At 39.5% G+C, this 22,350-nt stretch overlaps 1 long non-coding RNA gene across 1 annotated transcript; it reads left to right on the top strand.

Moving 5' to 3' along the window:
- Window positions 1–30: 30 nt before the first annotated feature.
- Window positions 31–2,399, top strand: LOC113904431. The gene is made up of 2 exons (XR_003514510.1): window positions 31–148; window positions 257–2,399. It is a non-coding gene; the product is annotated as an uncharacterized LOC113904431 (long non-coding RNA).
- The last annotated feature ends 19,951 nt before the right edge of the window (window positions 2,400–22,350 follow it).

Here is a 22,350-nt window from a genome sequence, read left to right on the forward strand (position 1 = left end):
ATTGGCCCTGACTTGAGGCGTGCAGAGATGACGTAGCTTGAGGCGTGCAGAGATTACGTAGAGAGGAACCGTTTTGGACGTTTGTTTTGTTCGTTAATCAAAACATCTTTCCCTTTTGGTGCCATTGTTCAGAAGAGTTGTTCAAAAGGTAAGAAAGAAAAAACATTTCAACAAAAGCTTGAATAATTCTCATTGGAAATCTTTGTGTTGATTCAGTCAAACAGTAGGGAATTAAGTTCTTTTTCTTATTTTCAAGGTCCTGATACCGTAGGTCCAAAGGAAAACAGCTAATTGAGAAAATGCCGCCTCTTGAAACGAGTATAGCGGTGGAAACAGAAGAGATAGCAAGGATTAAGTATCATATCGCACCAGAGCTTAAAGACCTGTGCTTAATGATCAAAATTGCTCTTGTCGGAGCACTTGAAAAGTGTGAGAGAGCTGAGAGAACAGAAATGTTCAAGTCTGATGGGGCACAAAATCGAATTACTGAAGTGAACGCAAAACGAGAAATTTTCACAGCATGCAGAAAAAAGAAAAAGAAAAACAGAAGAAAGAATCAAGTAAAGAGAAGAAGGAAGACCTCGATGACCTGTCCAGGTGATAAAATCTACGCATAATAGGAATACCTGAAACAGAGGACAAAGCAAATGAAGGTCAAACTGTAATTAAGGAACTAACTGAAGAAATATTTTCAGAGTTAACAAACTAGATCTACAAGTAGAAAAGGCTCGAAGGGTGCCATTAAGTTTTAGTGAAAAGAAAGCAGTACCTAGATATATCCTGCTAGTTTTTTTAAATTGGAAGGGTAAAGAAAAAAAGTCCACAAGTATCTCAGAGAAGACAAGCCACTTATAAAAGGATGAAAGTTAGCCTGACCTCACATTTTTCCCTTGGAACTGTAAATGCCAGAAAACAATGTCTACAGTTTTCGCTCAGAGGCTCAGTATTATCCTGCTCTTTACGACCCCATGGACTGTCAGGCTCCTTGGACCGTGGGATTCTCCGAGCAGGAATAGTGGAGTGGGGTGCCATTTTCTCCTCCAGAGGATCTTCCCCACCCAAAGATGGAACAGGTGTCTCTTTTGCCTCATTCATTGGTGGCAGGTGGATTCTTTACCACGTGGGAAGCCCATCTATGGTTTTAAGGGAGAATAGTTTTGAACCAATTAGATGTCCTGACAAGTTATTTCTGTACCAAGGCAATTGGAAGCATTCACACATATGCAGAGGTTGAGAAGGTATATCTTTTAAGTACTGCCATTGAAAACTTTGTTAAGTGATGTATTGCAGCCAACAAATAACATGGATTAAAATAATAAGAGTAAGGAAGCAACGGTATAAAAAAATTGGTGTAAGATTTAGTTAAACAGCCTTAAGGTTACAATGTTACATAGAATTATAAAACTAAATGCAAACAAATATGTAAACTGGGTCTAAAATTTCAGCTTATGTCTTTATAAGCTTAAAAGGCATGCTAAATGTTCAATATGTAAAAAAAAAATACTGCTTTATTTTTAGCATGTAAAGATATGCATGTTCTTAAGTTAAACATGTAAAATAAAAGGACTTTGTCACTGTGGACAGAACCTGTAGAATAAAGGCATATCAAATGTTAACCTAACAAAATGGGAAAACCAGTAGTACAGTTTTATTTCCTCTAGTTTTAATTATAGGAGTGGGGAAGTAGCAAATTTGTAATGCTAATACTAGTAGTGTAAAAAGAAACTTTATAAATCATTGATTGGGGTGGTAGTGGATTGAAACCTTATTTAAAGTACATCTTGCCTGTGGAAAATCAGTACCTACTGCTTTATGTAGTAGATCATTGTAGGTAAATTTGACAATAAATGCTACAAATAGGACATATTCAAATTGTAGGGGAAGTGGTGAAAAACAGCAAGGAAGCATTAAAATTGGCATAAAATAGATTGATACAGGTACTGCTGAGTTACCACACTCAAACTGGTTAAATATTCCTATTTTTAAAAGATTGAAATTGGGTCAAAAATCGATCTATAATCCTGGATACCCACATTTGTAGAAAACCGTAAAAGAGTTTAAAGGTAATGAAAACAATGAGTTATAAGGAAGCAATATTTTTATTAGACAACTCAAGCTATAACATATTTATAAAATATACTGTACAGTTAAGATGCTTTATGTGGTAGATAACATGGCATTCATTGTAAAATAAATGTTCAATGTCTTCCTATGAGTGATAGCTTTACTGATGTATACATGTTTTTAAAAATTGTACATTTATAATTGGTACACTTTATGTACTTAGAATTAGTAAAGTAATCCTTTAAAGAAAATACACATCGCAAAAACTGTTAGACTGTGACTTCAATACTTAAACCATTTAGTAAGCCAAATAAATGAAAAGTTGAGATAATTAAGTAAATAGTTTAGAGGTGTATGTGCATTTACATTATTTTCAAATTGTCCTGAAACATTTCTAAGTGATCTTATACTAGGGTGCAGAGAAAACTTTAATATATTTCTAGAAATCACAAATTATCACATTACAAAAAAGCCTAGGAGCTAAGTTAAATGCTGAAAAATAACATATTTGAAAATTTTTACTGTTATGAAATAGATTATAATAAATGGTGATAATTTAGGAACTGCAACAATAAGAACATTATGTGTTGTATATTCTGGGATGGATGTACAAAAGGCAGGGAGCTAGGAAGGAGAATACTAGGTGAAGAATGGCATATGCACCTAGGAAAGACCTAGTTACTGAACTTTGTAAATTTTGCTACCTTCCAATTCTAAGTAGTGGATTTACTTCAATATAAACTTTTCTAAGTGCCACAGTTAACTTCTTGTTCAGTTGCTAACTTGTTCAGTTACAACGCCATGGACTGCAGCACACTAGGTTTCCCTGTCCTTCACTATCTCCCAGAGTTTGCTCAAATTCATGTCCTTCGAGTCATTGAGGCCATCCAGCCATCTCATCCTCTGTAGCCCCCTTCTCCTCCTGCCTTCACTCTTTCCCAGCATCAGGGTCTTTTCAAGTGAGTCAGTTCTTTGCATCAGGTGGCCAAAGGATTGGAGTTTCAGCTTCAGCATCAGTCCTTCTAATGAATATTCAGGACTGATTTCCTTTAGGATGGACTGGTTTCATCTCCTTGCAGTCCAAGGGACTCTGAAGAGTCTCCAGCTCCACAATTCTAAAGCATCCGTTTTTTCAGTGCTCAAGCCTTTTTTACGGTCCAGTGCTCACAGTCTGTAATGACTACTGTAAAAACCATAGTGGCAGATTTTTCACAACTGAATTTTACCATAATGAATTCTAAGGACTTAACAGTTGACTCTTTAAAGAAAGAGAAGCTAAATTCTCAACCCTCACCACCAACCTGCCCCTCTCCCCATCACTGTTTTGTTATTCCTTTCTCAGACATCTATATAATTCTTCTTGCTCTACAATCTATTGAAAAGTATCCTCCTCAGAAAAGCAGCGTGAGCATTGCCTAGGAGCTTGTTAGGAACGTGGTACATCAAGGTAACAGTGGCACAGATTAGATTATGAACTGTATTATTAAGCATCTATAAAGCTCAGTCCACACAGTGCATTGTACATTATGAACATTTAGTAAGTGTTAAATAGTGTTAGAATCTAGAAACAGGTTCGTTCAAGCAGTGTTATTGTATGAGAGATTTTGTGATTAAACTAGGCTGTTGCAGCATCCCTCTTTAAATCAACAATTTGGGCTCATTTTCTAAATACTTCAGATGAGAACTAGTGCTTCTGCTTTTCTTTGTAAAGAGGGAACACAAGGAAAACTCACTGAGCAATCCAAATTTTAAAACGTTGAAGGAGTCCAATGTAAAATGGTAGGAAGACAATTTCCCCAGTGGTCCAGTGGTTAGGAATCCACTTCCCAATGCAGGGGATGTGGGTTTGGTCACTGGTCACGGAACTAAGATCCCACATGCCACACCCACATGCCACAACTACTGGGTGTGCGTGCTCACTCAGCCCACGCACAGAGAAGCCCGAAGAGAAGTCTTTGCACTGCATTGCAACAGGAGAAGCCTCCACACCGCAACAAAGACCCAGAACAGCCCAAAAATGCATAAAAAAGATAAAGGAGAATGAAAGAATGAACCTTTCTCTAGTAAATAAAATAACCATGAAGTAGATTGAAATTAGATATTTCAAGGTTTCTGAATAAAATACCCATTTACAGCAGCTATATATAATTGATAACAGGTAGATAAGAGCATTGGTGATAATTGTAATAATAGCTTTAGTAAGTTACAGGACTTTTTGACTCGTGAATGATCTATTCCCCTGAAGGCAATATAACACCTTTCTGTTAGCAATGGAAAACCAGACCAGTGATGCTCAAATTTAAATATGCAAACCAGTTGCCTGGGAAGATCATGGTGGTGGTTTAGTCACTAAGTCGTATCTGACTGTTACAACTCCATGGACTGTAGCCCGCCAGGTGCTTCTGTCCATGGGATTCTCCAGGCAAGAATACTGGAGTTGATTGCCATTTCCTTCTCCAGGGGATCTTTCCGACCCAGGAATCAAACCCTGGTCTCCTGCATTGCAGGCAGATTATCAACTGAGCTATGAGGGAAGATCATATTAAGATGCAAATATTGATTCACTAAGTTTAGGGTAAAGTTGAGATTTCTTGTGAGTCCCTGTGGGGTGTTGTTGCTGCCACTTTGAGTACCTACCACACTTTCAAGAAGAACAATAATAAAAACTATGTTGTATCTACTGTCCATGAAAATGAGGCTCAAAAAAGGTAATTGGCTTAAGACCACATAGTAAGTATCAGAACCAAATGTGACCTCAAGGTCAGTTTATACCATCTATACAATCCTGTCTTCATCCATACTACAACACCTACGTAGAAGATTGTTGTGAGGAAAAAATTCACATAATGAATAAAGCTCATTACTTCAGGTAAGGTACATAGTTCAGAAAATATTGGCTCATGGAGGGGAAAATGAATTTTGTTTGTAACATGTTGAGCATGATTTATGACAGGGACATTTCTGAATAAGTCAGACAGGTATTTAGAAATTCAGGTCCAGAGCCAGAAGAGATGTCATGATTGGAAATTTAGGTTTTAGCTTTCTGACTTGAAGCCGGCATTTGTATCCATCAGAAATCACCCTGGAAACAATGATAGGAAATAGAAGAAAAAGAAAAGGAGGTTAAACCTTAAGGGCTATACCTATATTTGATGGGTAGTTGTTAAAGAAGAATGAAATATATTCAAACTTATAGTTTCAACTGAATTAAACCAAAAATAATGCACTACAATCACTGAGTTAAATAATGAGTAGGAGAACATTTTATCTTTAAAGAATTACGTGATGCAGGAGACCTGGGTTCATTCCCTGGATCAGGAAGATCCCCTGGAGAAGGGAATGGCAACCCACTCCAGTATTCTTCCCTGGAGAATTCCATGGACAGAGAAGCCTGGTGGGCTACAGTTCATGGGATCGCAAAGAGTCAGACACAACTGTGCTAACACTTTAGATTTTTTAACTTTATAGAAAATCTGTAGTAGCACACATTATTCCATTATTGATTCTAATTTTGTGATTCACTACTACATGTCTGTATCTAGTTAATTTTTGCAACTGGTGGTAGTTATGTTCTCTAAAGTTTCTTAAGAAACACTGAATTAGTGAATACTATATCACTGTCCCTAGAAGAAATACAGAATTAGGTTTCTACAAGCCTCTGATCACATTACTATCACCAAATGATGGATGCATAACCTTGTTTTAAGATACCTTATTTAGTACTGTTGTTAATTCACTGACATCAAACCCATGGCCAATAGAACTGTAACTCATGGCTTCAGTTAATCTTCATTCAGTTCAGTCCAGCCGCCCAGTCGTGTCTGACTCTCTGTGACCCCATGAACCACAGCACACCAGGCCTCCCTGTCCATCACAACTCCCAGAGTTTACTCAAACTCACGTCCATTGTGTCAGTGACGTCATCCAACCATCTCACCCTCTGTCTTCCCCTTCTCTTCCTGCCTTCAATCTTTCTCAGCATCAGGGTCTTTTCAAGTGAGTCAGTTCTTTGCATCAGGTGGCCAAAGGATTGGAGTTTCAGCCTCAGCATCAGTCCTTCTAATGAATATTCAGGACTGATTTCCTTTAGGATGGACTGGTTGGATCTTCTTGCAGTCCAAGGGACTCTCAAAAGTCTTCTCCAACACCACAGTTCAAAAGCATCAATTCTTTGGTGTTCAGCTTTCTTTACAGTCCAACTCTGACATCCATACATGACCACTGGAAAAACCATAGCTTTGACTAGATGGAACTTTGTCGGCAAAGTAATGTCTCTGCTTTTTACTATGCTATCTAGGTTGGTCATAGCTTTTCTTCCAAGGCACAAGTGTCTTAATTTCAAGGCTGCAGTCACCATCTGCAGTGATTTTGGAGCCCAAAAAATTAAAGTCAGCCACTGTTTCCACTGTTTCCCCATCTATTTGCCATGAAGTGATGGGACCAGATGCCATGATCTTCATTTTCAGAATGTTCAGTTTTAAGCCAACTTCTTCACTCTCCTCTTTCACTTTCATCAAGAGGCTCTTTAGTGCTTCTTTGCTTTCTGCCATAAGGGTGGTGTCATCTGCATATCTGAGGTTATTGATATTTCTCCCAGCAATCTTGATTCCAGCTTCTGCTTCATGTAGCCCAGCGTTTCTCATAATGTACTCTGCATATAAGTTAAGTAAGCAGGGTGATAATATACAGTCTTGACGTACTCCTTTCCCAATTTGGAACCAGTCTGTTGTTCCATGTCCAGTTCTAACTGTTGCTTCCTGACCTGCATACATATTTCTCAAGAGGCAGGTCAGGTGGTCTGGTATTCCCATCTCTTAAGAATTTTCCAGAGTTTGACTTTGCCAAAGTCAAAGGCTTTGGCATAGTCAATAAAGCATAAGTAGATGTTTTTCTGGAACTCTCTTGCTTTTTCAATGATCCAATAGATGTTGGCAATTTGATCTCTGGTTCCTCTGCCTTTCCTAAAATCAGCTTGAACATCTGGAAGTTCACAGTTCATGTACTGTTGAAGGCTGGCTTGGAGAATTTTGAGTATTCCTTTACTAGCGTGTGAGATGAGTGCAGTTGTGTGGTAGTTTGAGCATTCTTTGGCATTGCCTTTCTTTGGGATTGGAATGCAAACTGACCTTTTCCAGTCCTGTAGCCACTTCGGAGTTTTCCAAATTTGCTGGCATATTGAGTGCAGCACTTTCACAGCATCATCTTTTAGGATTTGCAGTAGCTCAACTGGAATTCTATCACCTCCACTAGCTTTGTTCATAGTGATGCTTCCTAAGGCCCACTTGACTTTGCATTCCAGGACTTGACTTTGCTCTAGGCAGTTAATCTTACCTAACACATATTTTCTCTATGAAGTACTTAAGAACAATACACTACCCTTAGGGACCATTTAAAACAGCAAAATCACTCATAAAAAGCACAAAATTCCAAAAATCACAGTAATTGTATTCTGAGAAGGACACCTGTTTACAGTATGAGAACTGAGACAAGATAGGCTGTCACCTTGTTCCATTTCATCAGGTGACTTTTTTTTTTTTTTTTTTTTGCTGCTCTGCACATCAATATGCCATTAGTTCTGATTTCAGAGTTACTAATTTTAGTAAATGAATTCACAATCTGTGAAAAATAAGTATATGCTAACAACATGCTTTGTTCAGTATTTTTTCAACTTGAGTTTGGGAAGCCATATTTCTACTAATGAAACCTAAAAATTCTGGCTTTTTTTTTTTTTTTTGGTAGAGAGTACAACACTGATGACTGCCACAGATTCAAGGATCAATACAAAGGTTCTGAAGGACTTGTCCATGGTTACCATGAACTGCTCAGCAGACTTTGCTGTATGCTCTTCTGTTGGCACTGAGCCAGAAAATCCAGCTTACTAGCATCATTATTTCATTATCCTCTCTAGGATGGCAGGAGAATATTCCCAATAAGAAACAGGAGGAGTTGAAATCTAAAATACCTGATCCCAACTGTTCATTTTAAAGAACTCGCAGGAGGATTAAACGATGGTATGAATCTATATGCCAAAAAAAATTACAGGAAAATTGAGGGTTTCCATTTTCTGTTTGGTTGGCTAGACTGCAACTATTTATGAAATGAGATTGATAGTCAGGGGTCACAAATTACCTCAGCAGGGTTACACACAGCAGAAGGGAAGTGGGCCTTAGTTTTTATTAGTTGGCAATTTTGAGCCAGTCATCCTAAAGACTAATGATGATAAAAAGGAAAATAAAATAATATTTCTTAGTCTATGTGGGCTGCCATAACAAAATACCATAGACTGGGTAGCTTAAACAACATTTATTTCTCACTGTTCTGGATGCTGACAAGTCCAAGGTCAAAATGCCAAGAGATTCTGTTTCTGATGAGCACTCTCTCCCTGACTTGTAGACAGCAGCCTTCTCATTGTTTCCTGATGTGTTTCAGGGTGAGGAGAAGGGAGGGAAAGATACAGGAATGGGAGAGAGAATGTGCTCTCTGGCATCTTCTTGTGCTGTGCTTAGTCGCTAGCTCAGTTGTGTCCAATTCTTTGCAATCCCATGGACTATAGCCCGCCAGGCTCCTCTGTCCATGAGGATTCTTCAGGCAAGAATACTGGAGTGGGTTGCCATGCCCTCCTCCTCCAGGGGATCTTCCCAACCCAGGGATCAAATCCAGGTCTCCCACATTGCAGGCAGATTTTTTGCCATCTGAGCCACCAGGGAAGCCCAAGAATATTGGCGTGTGTAGCCTATCCCTTCTCCAAGGGAACCTCCCAACCCAGGAATTGAACTGGGGTCTCCTGCTTTGCAGACAGATTCTTTACCAGCTGAGCTACCAGGGAAGCCCCTATTGACCCTGGAAAGGTCAATTTTCATTCCAATCCCAAAGAAGGGCAGTGCCAAAAAATGTTCAAACTACCCAACAATTGCACTCATTTTGCATACTTGTAAGGTTATGCTCAAAATCCTTCAAGCTAGGCTTCAGCAGTATGTGAAATGAAAACTTCCAGATGTACCAGTTGGGTTTAAAAAAGGCAGAGGAACCAGAGATCAAATTGCCAACATTCGTTGGATCACAGAGAAATCAAGGGAATTCTAGAAAAATATCTGCTTCATTGACTATGAGAAAGCCTTGACTATATGGATCACAACAAACTGTGGAAAATTCTTCAAGAGATGGGAATACCAGACTACCTTACCTGTCTCCTGAGAAACCTGTATGCAGGTCAATAAGCAACAGTTAGAACTTTATAGGGAATAACTAACTGGTTCAAATTTGGGAAAGGAGTATGTCAAGACTGTGCATTGTCACCCTGTTTATTTAACTTATATGCAGAGTAGATGATGTGAAATGCCAGGCTGGATGACACTCAAGCGGGAATCAAGGTTGCTGGGAGAAATATCAACAACCTCAGATATGCAGATGACACCACTCTAATGGCAGAAAGTGGAGATGAAGTAAAGAGCCTCTTGATGAAGGTGAAAGAGGAGAGTGAAAAAGTTGGCTTGGAACTCACCATTCAAAAAACTAAGATTATGGCATCTGGTCCCATCACATCATGGTAAATAGAAGGGGAAAAAGTGGGAGTGGTGACAGATTTTACTTTCTTGCACTCCAAAATCACTGCAGATGGTGACTGCAGCCATGAAATTAAAAGACACTTGCTCCTTGGAAGAATAGGTGTCAAACCTAGACAGCTTATTAAAAAGGAAAGACATCACTTAGTCAGCAAAGATTCATATAGTCAGAGCTATGGAATTCGCCTGCAATGCAGGAGACCCCAGTTTGATTGATAGTTCGGGAAGATGCTGGAGAAGGGAAAGGCTACCCACTGCAGTATTCTTGGGCTTCCCTTGTGGCTCAGCTGGTAAAGAACCCCCCTGCAATGCAGGAGACCTGGGTTCAATCCCTGGGTTGGGAAGATCCCCTGGAGAAGGGAAAGGCTACCCACTCCAGTATTCGTCCATGGGGTCACGTCAGACAGGCAAATCTGATTGAATTAAGGTTCCACCCTTATCACCTCATTTAATTACTTCCTTATGCAGCCATACCAGAATTAGGAAGCTCCCTTGGAGAAGGAAATGGCAACCCACTCCTGCATTCCCGCCTGGGAAATCCCATGGACAGAGGAGCCTGGAGGGCTATAGTCCATGGGATCACAAGAGTCGGACATAACTTAGCTACTAAATTACCACCACCACATATGAATTTAGCGGGGAAACCAAGACTAAACAACCACCACCACCAGTTAAACCTACAGCAAAATGGGAAGGCCATGCATTTTGAGACGCGCAGCCCTAAGCAACTACTAGTTTACCAACACTGAGCCCTTAGGCAGCAACCTGCCTACTCAGCTATTATACACTAAATATTTTATAATAATAAAAACATGGAATGAAAATCAACTTGGAAGTTTGAGTTTAAGAGATTTTAACTGAACTTCTACACAGTTTTCTTTAAAGAAGAACTGCAGATATTCAATTAATTTCCATCATATGCCTTCTATGATTGCTAAAATGGGCACAGTGCTCTATGATTATAAAGTCCTTATATATTATTACTATTTTAAAATCTCAGTTCACTAAGATAAGAAAAAACTATTACCATCATCAATCCTATGCTAGAGATAAAGAAAATAGGGTCCAAGTGATTTGAAATGGAGCAAATAATACAATAGTGATGAAATGATCAATAAATTATTTCAGTGTGATTAACCTTTTACACTTTTGAAGGTAGCATAATAATTTATACCAAAACCAACTACTTAATCTCTTGAAATTTATCCTGGATAACAATAGAAGAGTATGTGAAAATCCATAAAAATTAGAGACAATGTGTATGTCCAGGTATAAGATGTTAGTTACATACATTAATGTGTAACTGTTAAGAAGAGAGAGCTCTCTACTGATGGATAAAGGAAAGGGTCTCATGACATACAGGAAAGAAAAAGTCTAAATAAAAGTCAAAAGCAGATATAATAATACTTCTTTTACTTTTTTTTAATGTTCAATGTCTTTGTCTCTCCATCTATCTAGAAAATGTAGAAAAATATTTGGATATTGCAAATTTAACAGTACCTACATCTGAGTGGTAGCCTTTTGGATAATTTTTTATCTCTTTATCTTTCATCAGCATGTTCATGTTAACAGAAAAATAAAGTTATTTTACCTTTTTAATTAAAATATTTCTGCAGAAATTTTGAACAAATTGTAGATGATGATAAGTGTTACCCACCATGCAAGGATGTCCTGAGAACAGGATATTTCTTACTGGAAATTACTTTTAAATTACTTTTCATATTTAGATGATATAAAATATATATATAAATTTCTGCTTTTTGTTCACTTGCAGTAAAGCATTTTTAATACTGCATATTTTCCCATAACATAAGACAACTGTCAAAACCATCACTTTTCAGCCTGTAACTTGCTTACTTTCTAAGTAATATTGGACACCATTGACTATCCCTCCTGTCCACACTTCTACTCAAACATGAATAAGCCTGCCCTTGTCCCTCTACACAAAACAAAACCAAAAGCAATGTGCCCTCCCCACCTAGCTTTCCTATTGCCTTGCTTAACCTGCTTAATGCTAACAGTTATCACTATGTGGAATACATACATATATATACACTTCCTTCAGCGTCGTCTATCTCCCCCTTGGCCTCTGTGACACAGCCTCTCCTGCTTTTTCTCCTTTGCTGTTTCTCTATCACTCACTACGATTTGCTGGATGCCTTTGGGTTCTTTCCCAAGCACACCTGTCACTCTTTACTCTTCCTGCCAATTTCATTTCCCACGGCTGTAACCACTGCATCTATGTGCCAACTGAACCTGTCTTCCAAGTGCCAGGCTCAGACGTACATACACAGCTTCCTGGCTGACTTCACTTGGATCGCCCCACAGGCACTTCAGACTTAACGTACTTAAAGTCCTCTAAGTCTGTCCTCCAGATTTTTTGGTTTGGTTTTTTTTCTTTTTTGAAAAAATTTACATATTTTCAGGATTTTTTAAGAACTCATTAAATGGCATCACTCCATATCTTAGAAGACCCCACCTGTTTTTGTTCCTGCATTCACGTCTGATCCCATCTACTCCCAATCCCAGACCTTAGCAATTTTGATCTTTTTCTCTGTTTCTTCTTGCCACAGAAGTTTTTCTCAAGGTACTTTTACAAATTGGGAAAAATACAAATTTTTTAAAGCTAGCCTTCTATTCAGGTAAAAATGCATACGTTTCACTTTGTCAAAGATGCCTCAAAACCTACATGGCACCCCTGCCATCAACTATATAGCACCTCTCTCAAGGCACTGCCAATCGCTTTACCTGCTGTCCCCTGCTTCCTCTCTGATAGCATCTTCTTTTAACCTTTTATCTTTTTAAAGCTTTATCCATTGAGGTATAATTGACATACAGTAAATTATAACAAATCAATCAATAAATAACTGTCCTCAGTTACTTACATCAAAAACCTGGGTATCCCTCTTGCACTTTTGGTGGGAATGTAAACTGATACAGCCACTAAGGAAGGCAATATGGAGATTCCTTTAAAAACTAAGAATAAAACTACCATATGACCCAACAATCCCACTACTTGGCATGTGCCCTGAGAAAACCATAATTGAAAGAGACACATATACCCCCAGTCTAGCACTATTACAATAGATAGTACATGGAAGCAACCTGGGTATTCTCTGACAGATGAATGTTATCAGCTGTGGTACGTGGATATGATGGAATACCTCTCAGCTATAAAAAGGAACACATTTGAGTCAGTGCTAATGAGGTGGATGAACCTAGAGCCTATTATACAGAGTGAAGTAGGTCAGAAAGAGAAAAACTAGTACTGTAGATTAACATATATGAAGAATCTAGAAAGAGGGCACCAATGGACCTGTTGTCAGGGCAGTGATGGAAATACAGACGTAGAGAACAGACTTATGGACGTGGGAGCGGGGGAAGGAGAGGGTGTGACAAATGGAGAGAGTGGCGTGGGAACATATAGACTGCGTGCGTCCATGGAGTACTTGTGTCTGACTCTTCACAACCCTATGGACTGTAGCCCTCCAGGCTCCTCTGTCCGTGGGATTCTGCTGGCAAGAATTCTGGAGTGGGTTGCCATGCCCTCCTCCAGGGGATCTTCCCAGCCCAGGGATCAAACCCACATCTCTTATGTCTCCTGCATTTACCACTAGTGCCACCTGGGACACCCACCATGTACACTATCGTATGTAAAATGGGCAGCCAGTGGGAATTTGCTGTATGACTCAGGGAACAAACTGGGGCTCTGGGACAGCCTAGAGCGGTGGGAGGTGGAGGGAGGCTCAAGAGGGAGGGGTCATATGTAGACCTATGGCAGATTCATGTTGATGTATGGCAGAAACCAACACAATATTGTAAAGCAATTATCCTTCAATTAAAAAAAAAAAAAAAAAAACCCTGGGTATCATTCTTGACTACTTTACTTACAACAAATCATTAAGTCTTACTTTTTAACTATATCTTATATCAACCCACTTTCCTCAACTTTCACTGGCACCTGTCCAAGTCTGAGCCTTAACCACTTCTCACCTGTACTACAAAAACATGCTGCTCTCGTGTTTATTCTTTATAACACAACAGAGTGATCTTTAAAAATTCAAGCCGTATTTAAGATTTCCAACTCTTTAGTTTTTCAATAAGTGTGTAGCTTTTAGCTTGCTTCTCAGGGCCATCACCAGTCTCATCCCATGCCACACTCTGTTACAATCTGATTAAGCCATCTGGAATTTGGTATCTTGAACTACCATGCTTTTTTTCCCAGGAATGGAATACCTTTGGAAACAGTGATTTCTCAACACTGCAAATATAGATCTGTTATCACTCTCTCACCACACTATCAAAAGTAATTCACAATCTTATACATTCATTCTCTATTGCAAGTGCCTTATTTTTCTTCTTTGTAATATTTTTGTCTTCTCTGAATCCTGCACTTAGATATATTTCCATGAAGCATGGACTAACTAGATCTGTCTTCTTCGTGTGTGTTCTCATTACCTAGTATGGTGTCTGGTATATAGAAGCCCTTCAGTAAACATTTTAATAAATCAAACTTGAACTGATAATCACTTAGCAATAGCAAACGCAGATAAAAGAGCATTTAAGGTTTCTCTTATCTTTGAATTCAACAGTTATAGAAATATTTTCTTACATTTTACCTTCACTATTTCTCAGCCGTGATTATAAGATGAAAGATCAGATCTTGTCTCATCAATGAGCTTTTACCCAATGGCAAATAATAGAATGCCATTAAATAAAAAGAAACACCTTAAAGAACTTTCTCTTTTGGTCTTTTAACTTTCTAGGGCGTCTTCTGATTTATATTCTGTTTTACTTTGTTCAAATATTTTAAGTTACAATGTTTCAAAATCTCACATTTTCATTTCTTGCCCATTTCTGAATCCTTTTTGCTAAATTACTTTTCTTCTTCTTTCATGAAATTTTTTCTTTAACCTATCATTAAAAAAAAAAAAAATCCCTCCATGGATCACAGCCTTGCGGTGGCAAAAGGACTTGCATAACTCAACGAAGCTGTGAGCCATGGCATGCAGTGCAACTCAAGATGGACGGGTCACAGTGAAGAGTTCTGAAAAAACATGGTTCACTGGAGGAGGGAATGGCAACCCACTCCAGGATTCTTGCCAAGAGAACCCCATGAACAATATGAACAGGCAAAAAGTTATGGCACCAGAAGATAAGCCTCACAGGTCAAAGGGGTCCAATATGCTACTGGGGAAGAGTGGAAGGCAATTACTAAGAGCTCCAGAAAGAAGCTGGTGGGTCTAAGCAGAAATCACGCTCAGTTGTGGATGTGTCTGGTGATGAAAATAAAGTCTGATGCTGTAAGGAACAACACTGCATAGGAACTGGGAATGTTGGGTCCATGAATGAAGGAAAGTTGGACGTGGTCAAGCAGGAGATGGCAAGAGTGAACACTGACATCTTAGGAATCAGTGAACTAAAATGGATGGGAATGGGTGAATTAATTCAGATGACCATTATGTATACTAATGTGGGCAAGAATCCCTTAGAAGAAACAGAGTAGCCCTCATAGCCAACAAAAGAGTCCAAAATGCAATACTTGGATGCAGTCTCAAAAATGACAGAATCATCTCAGTTTGTTTCCAAGGCAAATCATTAAACACCACAGTAATCCAAGTCTATGCCCCAACCACTAATGCCAAATAAAGCTGAAGTTGACTTATTCTATGAAGACCTAAAAGAACTTCTAGAACTAACACCATAAAAGATGTCCTTTTCTCCATAAGGGATTGGGATGCAAAAGTAAAAAGTCAAGAGATACCTGGAGTAACAGCCACGTTTGGCCTTGGAGTACAAAATGAAGCAGGGCAAAGGCTAACAGTTTTGCCAGGAGAATACACTGGTCATAGCAAACACCCACTTCCAATAACACAAAAGATGACTCTACACATGGGCATCACCAAATGGTCAATGCTAGAGTCATATTGATTATATACTTTGCTGCTAAAGATGGAGACTCTCTATACAGTCAGCAAAAATAAGACCTGGATCCGATTGTGGCGCAGATCATGAGCTCCTTATTGCAAACTTCAGGCTTAAATTGAAGAAAGAAGGGGAAACCACTAGGCCATTCAGATAGGTAGGTTTAGCCACTCAGTCGTGCCCTACTCTTTGCTACCCCATGTACTGTAGCCTGCCACACTCTTCTGTCCATGGGATTCTCCAGGCAAGAATACTGGAGTGGGTTGCCATGCCCTCCTCCACAGAATCTTCCCTATGCAGGAATTGAGTGCAGAGTCTCCTGCACTGCCCTGAGCCACCAGAGAAGACCTGGACCATTCAGGTATGAACTAAATTAAATCCATTATGATTATACAGTGGAAGTAATGAATATATTCAAGGGATTAGACCAGAAGAACTATGGACAGAGGTTCGTAACATTGTGCAGGAGGCAGTGATCAAATCATCCCCAAGAAAAAGAAATGCAAGAATACAAAGTGGTTGTGTGAAAAGGCTTCACAAATAGCTGAGAAAAGAAGAGAAGTGAAAGGCAAGGGAGAAAGGGAAAGAGGAATCCAAGTAAATGCAGAGTTCCAGAGAATAGCAAGGAGAGATAAGAAGACCTTCTTAAATAAACATTGCAAAGAAATTGAGGAAAACAACAGAATAGGAAAGACTAAAGATCAGAGATCTCATCAAGAAAATTGGAGATATCGACAGAGCCTTTAATGCAAGGATGGGCACAATAAAGGACAGAAATGGTAAGGAACTAATGGAAGCAGAAGAGATTAAGAAGATCTGTCAAGAATGCACAGAAAAATGAAAGTCACTTAGTTGTGTCTGACTCCTTGTGACCCCATGGACTATACAATTCATGGAATTCTCCAGGCCAGAATACTGGAGCGGGTAGCCTTTCCCTTCTCCAGGGGATCTTCCCAACCCAAGGTTTGAACCCAGGTCTCTCACATTGCAGGTGGATTCTTTACCAGCTGAGCTACATGAGAAGCCCAAGAAAAACGGAGTGGGTAGCCTATCCCTTCTCCAGCAGATCTTCCCAACCCAGGAATTGAACCAGGCTCTCCTGCATTACAGGTGGATTCTTTACCAACTGAGCTATCAGGGAAGCTCTAAATGTGAGACCAGACAGTATAAAACTCCCAGAGAAAAATATAGGCATAACACTCTGGCATAAATTGTGATAAGATCTTTTTTGACCCATCTCCCAGAATAACAGAAATAAAAACAAAAAATAAACAAATGAGGCCTAATTAAACTCAAAGTATTTTGCAAAGCAAAGGAAATCACAAGCAAAATGAAAAAACAACCAAAAGACAGGGATAAAATATTCTCCAAAATTTACAAACAGTTCATGAGGCTTAATATTATGAAAACAATCAAAAAAAAAAAAGAAAACAAAATTCTGTAAAGCAATTATCCTTCAATAAAAAATAAATAAATAAATAATGGTCAAAGGTCTAAACTGACATTTCTCCAAAAAAGACAAACAGATGGTTGAGAGACACATGAAAAGATGTTCACTATCACTAATTATTCAGTTCAGTTCAGTTCAGTTCAGTCGCTCAGTCATGTCCGATTCTTTGCGACGCCATGAATCGCAGCACGCCAGGCCTCCCTGTCCATCACCAACTCCCAGAGTTCACTGAGACTCACGTCCATTGAGTCGGTGATGCCATCCAGCCATCTCATCCTCTGTCATCCCCTTTTTCCTCCTGGCCCCAATCCCTCCCAGCATCAGAGTCTTTTCCAATGAGTCAACTCTTCGCATGAGGTGGCCAAAGTACTGGAGTTTCAGCTTTAGCATCATTCCTTCCAAAGAAATCCCAGGGCTGATCTCCTTCAGAATGGACTGGTTGGATCTCCTTGCAGTCCAAGGGACTCTCCAACACCACAGTTCAAGAGCATCAATTCTTCAGCACTCAGCTTTCTTCACAGTCCAACTCTCACATCCATACATGACCACGGGAAAAACCATAGCCTTGACTAGATGGACCTTTCTTGGCAAAGTAATATCTCTGCTTTTGAATATGCTACCTAGGTTGGTCATAACTTTCCTTCCAAGGAGTAAGTGTCTTTTAATTTCATGGCTGCAGTCACCATCTGCACTGATTTTGGAGCCCAAAAAAATAAAGTCTGACACTGTTTCCACTGTTTCCCCATCTATTTCCCATGAAGTGATGGGACCAGATGCCATGATCTTCGTTTTCTGAATGTTGAGCTTTAAGCCAACTTTTTGACTCTCCTCTTTCACTTTCATCAAGAGGCTTTTAGTTCCTCTTCACTTTCTGCCATAAGGGTGGTATCATCTGCATATCTGAGGTTATTGATATTTCTCCCAGCAATCTTGATTCCAGCTTGTGCTTCTTCCAGCCCAGCGTTTCTCATGATGTACTCTGCATATAAGTTAAATAAGCAGGGTGACAATATACAGCCTTGATGTACTCCTTTTCCTATTTGGAACCAGTCTGTTGTTCCATGTCCAGTTCTAACTGTTGCTTCCTGACCTGCATATAGGTCTCTCAAGAGGCAGGTCAGATGGTCTGGTATGCCCATCTCTTTCAAAATTTTCCACCGTTTACTGTGATCCACACAGTCAAAGGCTTTGCCATAGTCAATAAAGCAGAAATAGATGTTTTTCTGGAACGCCCTTGCTTTTGCAATGGTCCAGCGGATGTCGGCTGCGACGGCGCACAAGCATGGCCCAGAGGAGCTACCCCATGTCCAAGGTCAGGGGCAGAAGCCAGGAGGACCCCATGCCCAAGGGGCAGCGGCCAAGAGGAGCTACCCCACGTCTGAGGTCAGGGGCGGCAGCCGGGAGGAGCTACCTCACATCCGAGGTCAGGGGTGGCGGCCGGGAGGAGCAACCCCACTAGTTATCAGAGACATGCAAATCAAAATTACAATGAGATATCACCTAACATCAGTCAAAGTGACTATCATGAGAAGTCATGATAAGAAGTCATGAGAAGGCAGGCCTTCTACGCTGTTGGTGGGAATGTACACTGGTATAGCCACTATGAAGAACAGTATGAAGGTTCCTTAAAAAACTAAAATACAGCTTCCATATGGCCCTGCAATTCTACTCCTGGGCGTATATCCAGAGAAAAACATTGTCCAAAAGTATATGTGCACCCCAGTGGTCACTGTACGCTGTTTACAACAGCCAAGACACAGAAGCAACCTAAATGCCCACTGACATAGGAATGGAAAAGGAAGATATGGTCCATATATACAATGGAATATTAGTCATTAAAAAGGATGAAATAACGCCATTTGCAGCAACATAGGCGGACCTAGAGGTTGTCGTCCGAGTGAAGTAAGTTTTACGCAGAGAAGGAGAAATATTGTATGACATCCCTTGTAAGCAAAATCTAAAAAGAAACAACACAAATGAACTTATTCACAAAACAGAAACAAACTCACAGACTATGAGAAGGAACTTATGGTTATCTGGGGGAAGAGTGGGGGAAACATACTTCGGGGTTATAAGATAGTCATGTACACACTCCTGTACCTAAAATGGATAATCAACAAGGACCTACCAGGAAGCACAGGACGCTCTACTAGGTGTGTGGCAGCATGGATGGGAGGCAAGGCTGGGAGACAATGGGTGCGTGTATGCGTGTGGCCGAGTCACTCTGCTGTGCACCTGGAACCATCACAAAATTGTTAATCGGCTATGCGCCAAAATAAAATAAAAAGTTAAAAATAATGAATAAAGTGGGCATGTGTATATGCAGAACTTATTCACTTTGCTGTACATCTGAAACTAACACAACATTGTAAATCAATTATATTCCAACAAAAATTAAAAAGAAAACTAGCAGCATACTATCATTTTATCATACTATGGCCACAGGACTGGAAAAGGTCAATTGTCATCCCAATCCCAAAGAAAGGCAATGCCAAAGAATGTTCAAATTACAGGACAGTTGCATTCATTTCACATGCTAGAAGATTATGCTCAAAATCCTTCAAGCTAGGCTTCAACAGTACATGAACTGAGAACTTCCACATGTACAAGCTGGATTTAGAAAAGGCAGAGGAACCAGAGATAAAATTGCCAACATCCTTGGATTATACCAAAAGCAAGGGAATTAAATATATATATATATATATATATATACTTCTGCTTCACTGGTTATGCTAAAGCTTCTGTGTGGATCCCAAGAAACTGTGGAATATTCCTAAAGAGATGGGAATACCAGACCGTCTTATCTGCCTCCTGAGAAAGCTGTATGCAGGACAAGAAGTAACAGAACCAGACATGGAACAATGGACTGGTTCAAACTTGAGAAAGGAGTATGTCAAGATTGTACACTGTCACCTGCTTATTTGACTTATATGCAGACTACATCAAGTGAAATACCAGGCTGGATGAATCATAAGCTGGAATCAAGATTTCTAGGAGAAATAGCAACAACCTGAGATATGCAGATGACACCACTTTAATGACAGAAAGTGAAGAGGAATTAAAGAGCCTCTTGATAAAGGTGAAAGAGGAAAGTGAAAAAGCTGGCTTAAAATTCAACATCCAAAAAACTAAGATCATGGCATCTAGTCTATCACTTCATGGCAAATAGATGGGGAAAATGAGGCAACAGTGGCAGATTTCATGTTCTTGGGCTCCAAAATCAATGCAGACAGTGACTGCTGCCATGAAATTAAAAGATGCTTGCTCCTTGGAAGAACAGCTATGACAAACCTAGACATGTATGAAAAAGCAGAGACATCACTTTCCTGACAAAGGTCGTATAGTCCAAGCTACGGTTTTTCCAGTAGTCATGTATGGATGTGAGAGGTGGACCATAAAGAAGGCTGCTGCTGCTGCTGCTAAGTCGCTTCAGTCGTGTCCAACTCTGTGCGACCCCATAGACGGCAGCCCACCAGGCTCCGCCATCCCTGGGATTCTCCAGGCAAGAACACTGGAGTGGGTTGCCATTTCCTTCTCCAGTGCATGAAAGTGAAAAGTGAAAGTGAAGTCATTCAGTCATGTCCTACTCTTAGCGACCCCATGGGCTGCAGCCTACCAAGCTCCTCTGTGCATGGAATTTTCCAGGCAAGAGTACTGGAGTGGGTTGCCATTGCCTTCTCCGAAGAAGGCTGAGCACCAAAGAATTAACGCTTTCAAATGTGGTGCTGGAGAAGACTCAAGAGTCCTTTGGAGATCAAACCAGTCCATTCTAAAGGCAATCAACCCTGAATATTCACTGGAAGGACTGATACTGAAGCTGAAGCTCCAATACTTGGGCCACCTGATGTGAAGAGCTGACTCATTGGAAAAGACCCTGATGCTGGGAAAGACTGAAGACCAGTCAAAGGAGGAAAGAGCAGCAGAGGATGAGAAAGTTAGATAATATCACTGACTCAGTGGACATGAATTTGAGCAAACTCTGGGAGATAGTGAAGGACAGGGAAGCCTGGGGTGCTGTCACATTGATTCACAAAGAGTCAGACATGACTGAGTGACTGAACAACAGCAAATCAATGTTTGTTTGTTGATCTAATTAATACAGATATGTCTAAGAGTCATTAACGTTAAGCATAGTATTTTCATTTTTCCTAGGTTTAATATAAGTCAAATAAAATCTTGTTATATCTGTTATAAATTTGTCACCAAAGAAAGTAACCTGATGTGAAGAAACTTCTTAGGAAAGAAAATGTAAATGAGATAAGAACTTTCAGATAAATGCTATTAAGAACAATCATGTTGGACCAGAATTTCTGTCTAAAATAGTCTCTCTAGATTTTGGTAACTTGAATTTCTAGGGTTATCCTAAACTAAGTGATAGAAGATTATTGAATAGCTAGGTCATTTCCAAATATAATAAGACCCTGAAACATTAATTACTGAACACTGGCATCACCAACTCGATGGACATGAGTTGGGAGTTGGTGATGGACAGGGAGGCCTGGCGTGCTGTAATTCATGGGGTTGCAAAGAGTCAGACATGACTGAGCGACTGAACTGAACTGAACTTCCTCTTACAGAGAAACTAAAGTGATTTTGTACTATTAATGAATATGTTTGGTGCCATCCTAAGACATTCTCTATAAGAAACCAAAAGTTTTTTTAGAAATTATCAGCGGTAGTTATGTTGACCAATCTACAGAATGTTAGCATAAAGGACCATTCATGGTTGCTGAAGGAAAGTAGAATGTGTGTTTTAGTAAAGGTATGAAGAATGGAATTGCATTTTGTTAGGCGAAAAGGAAGTAGGTTTGACACGGATGTCTGTTTCTGAATGGAAGAACAAAGTTATTAACATAGAAAGTGATAAAAATATTTGTGGACAGTTGACCCTAATAAGAGAGTTTTGTGTATGTTCAGGATTGACTAAGCTTAAAATAAATTTCGCTAAGTAAATCAATTTAAAAGTAAGCTGGTGCAAAGCTTGAATTTGGCTTTTCTCTCTGTGAAGAGGACAAGCTTTCTTCAGATGTTAAACTGTCTTCAATAATAGATTTTATGCTTCATTACCTCTTAATTGATCTGTTATGTATATGCCTTTGAAATCTTTTATTGTTATTTTGGCTAGGCAATAAATACTGTTTTACAGTGACCTGTAATCCTATCTGACTGAGTGTTATAAACCCATTTTGATATCTATTGACAAAACTTCCTAAATCAAATTCTAATGAAGCCCTTTTAACCTCTAGCTAACTTTGGGATGCCTCAAAGGGCCCCTGAAACATCCAAAAGAGAGATATTAAACTAATTAGGTTCATTTAGTATGTTTAATTGCATGGGAAGGATTGTCAA

This window comes from Bos indicus x Bos taurus, chromosome 14, assembly GCF_003369695.1.
Source record: "Bos indicus x Bos taurus breed Angus x Brahman F1 hybrid chromosome 14, Bos_hybrid_MaternalHap_v2.0, whole genome shotgun sequence".
In the NCBI taxonomy this organism is placed as follows: Eukaryota; Metazoa; Chordata; class Mammalia; order Artiodactyla; family Bovidae; genus Bos; species Bos indicus x Bos taurus.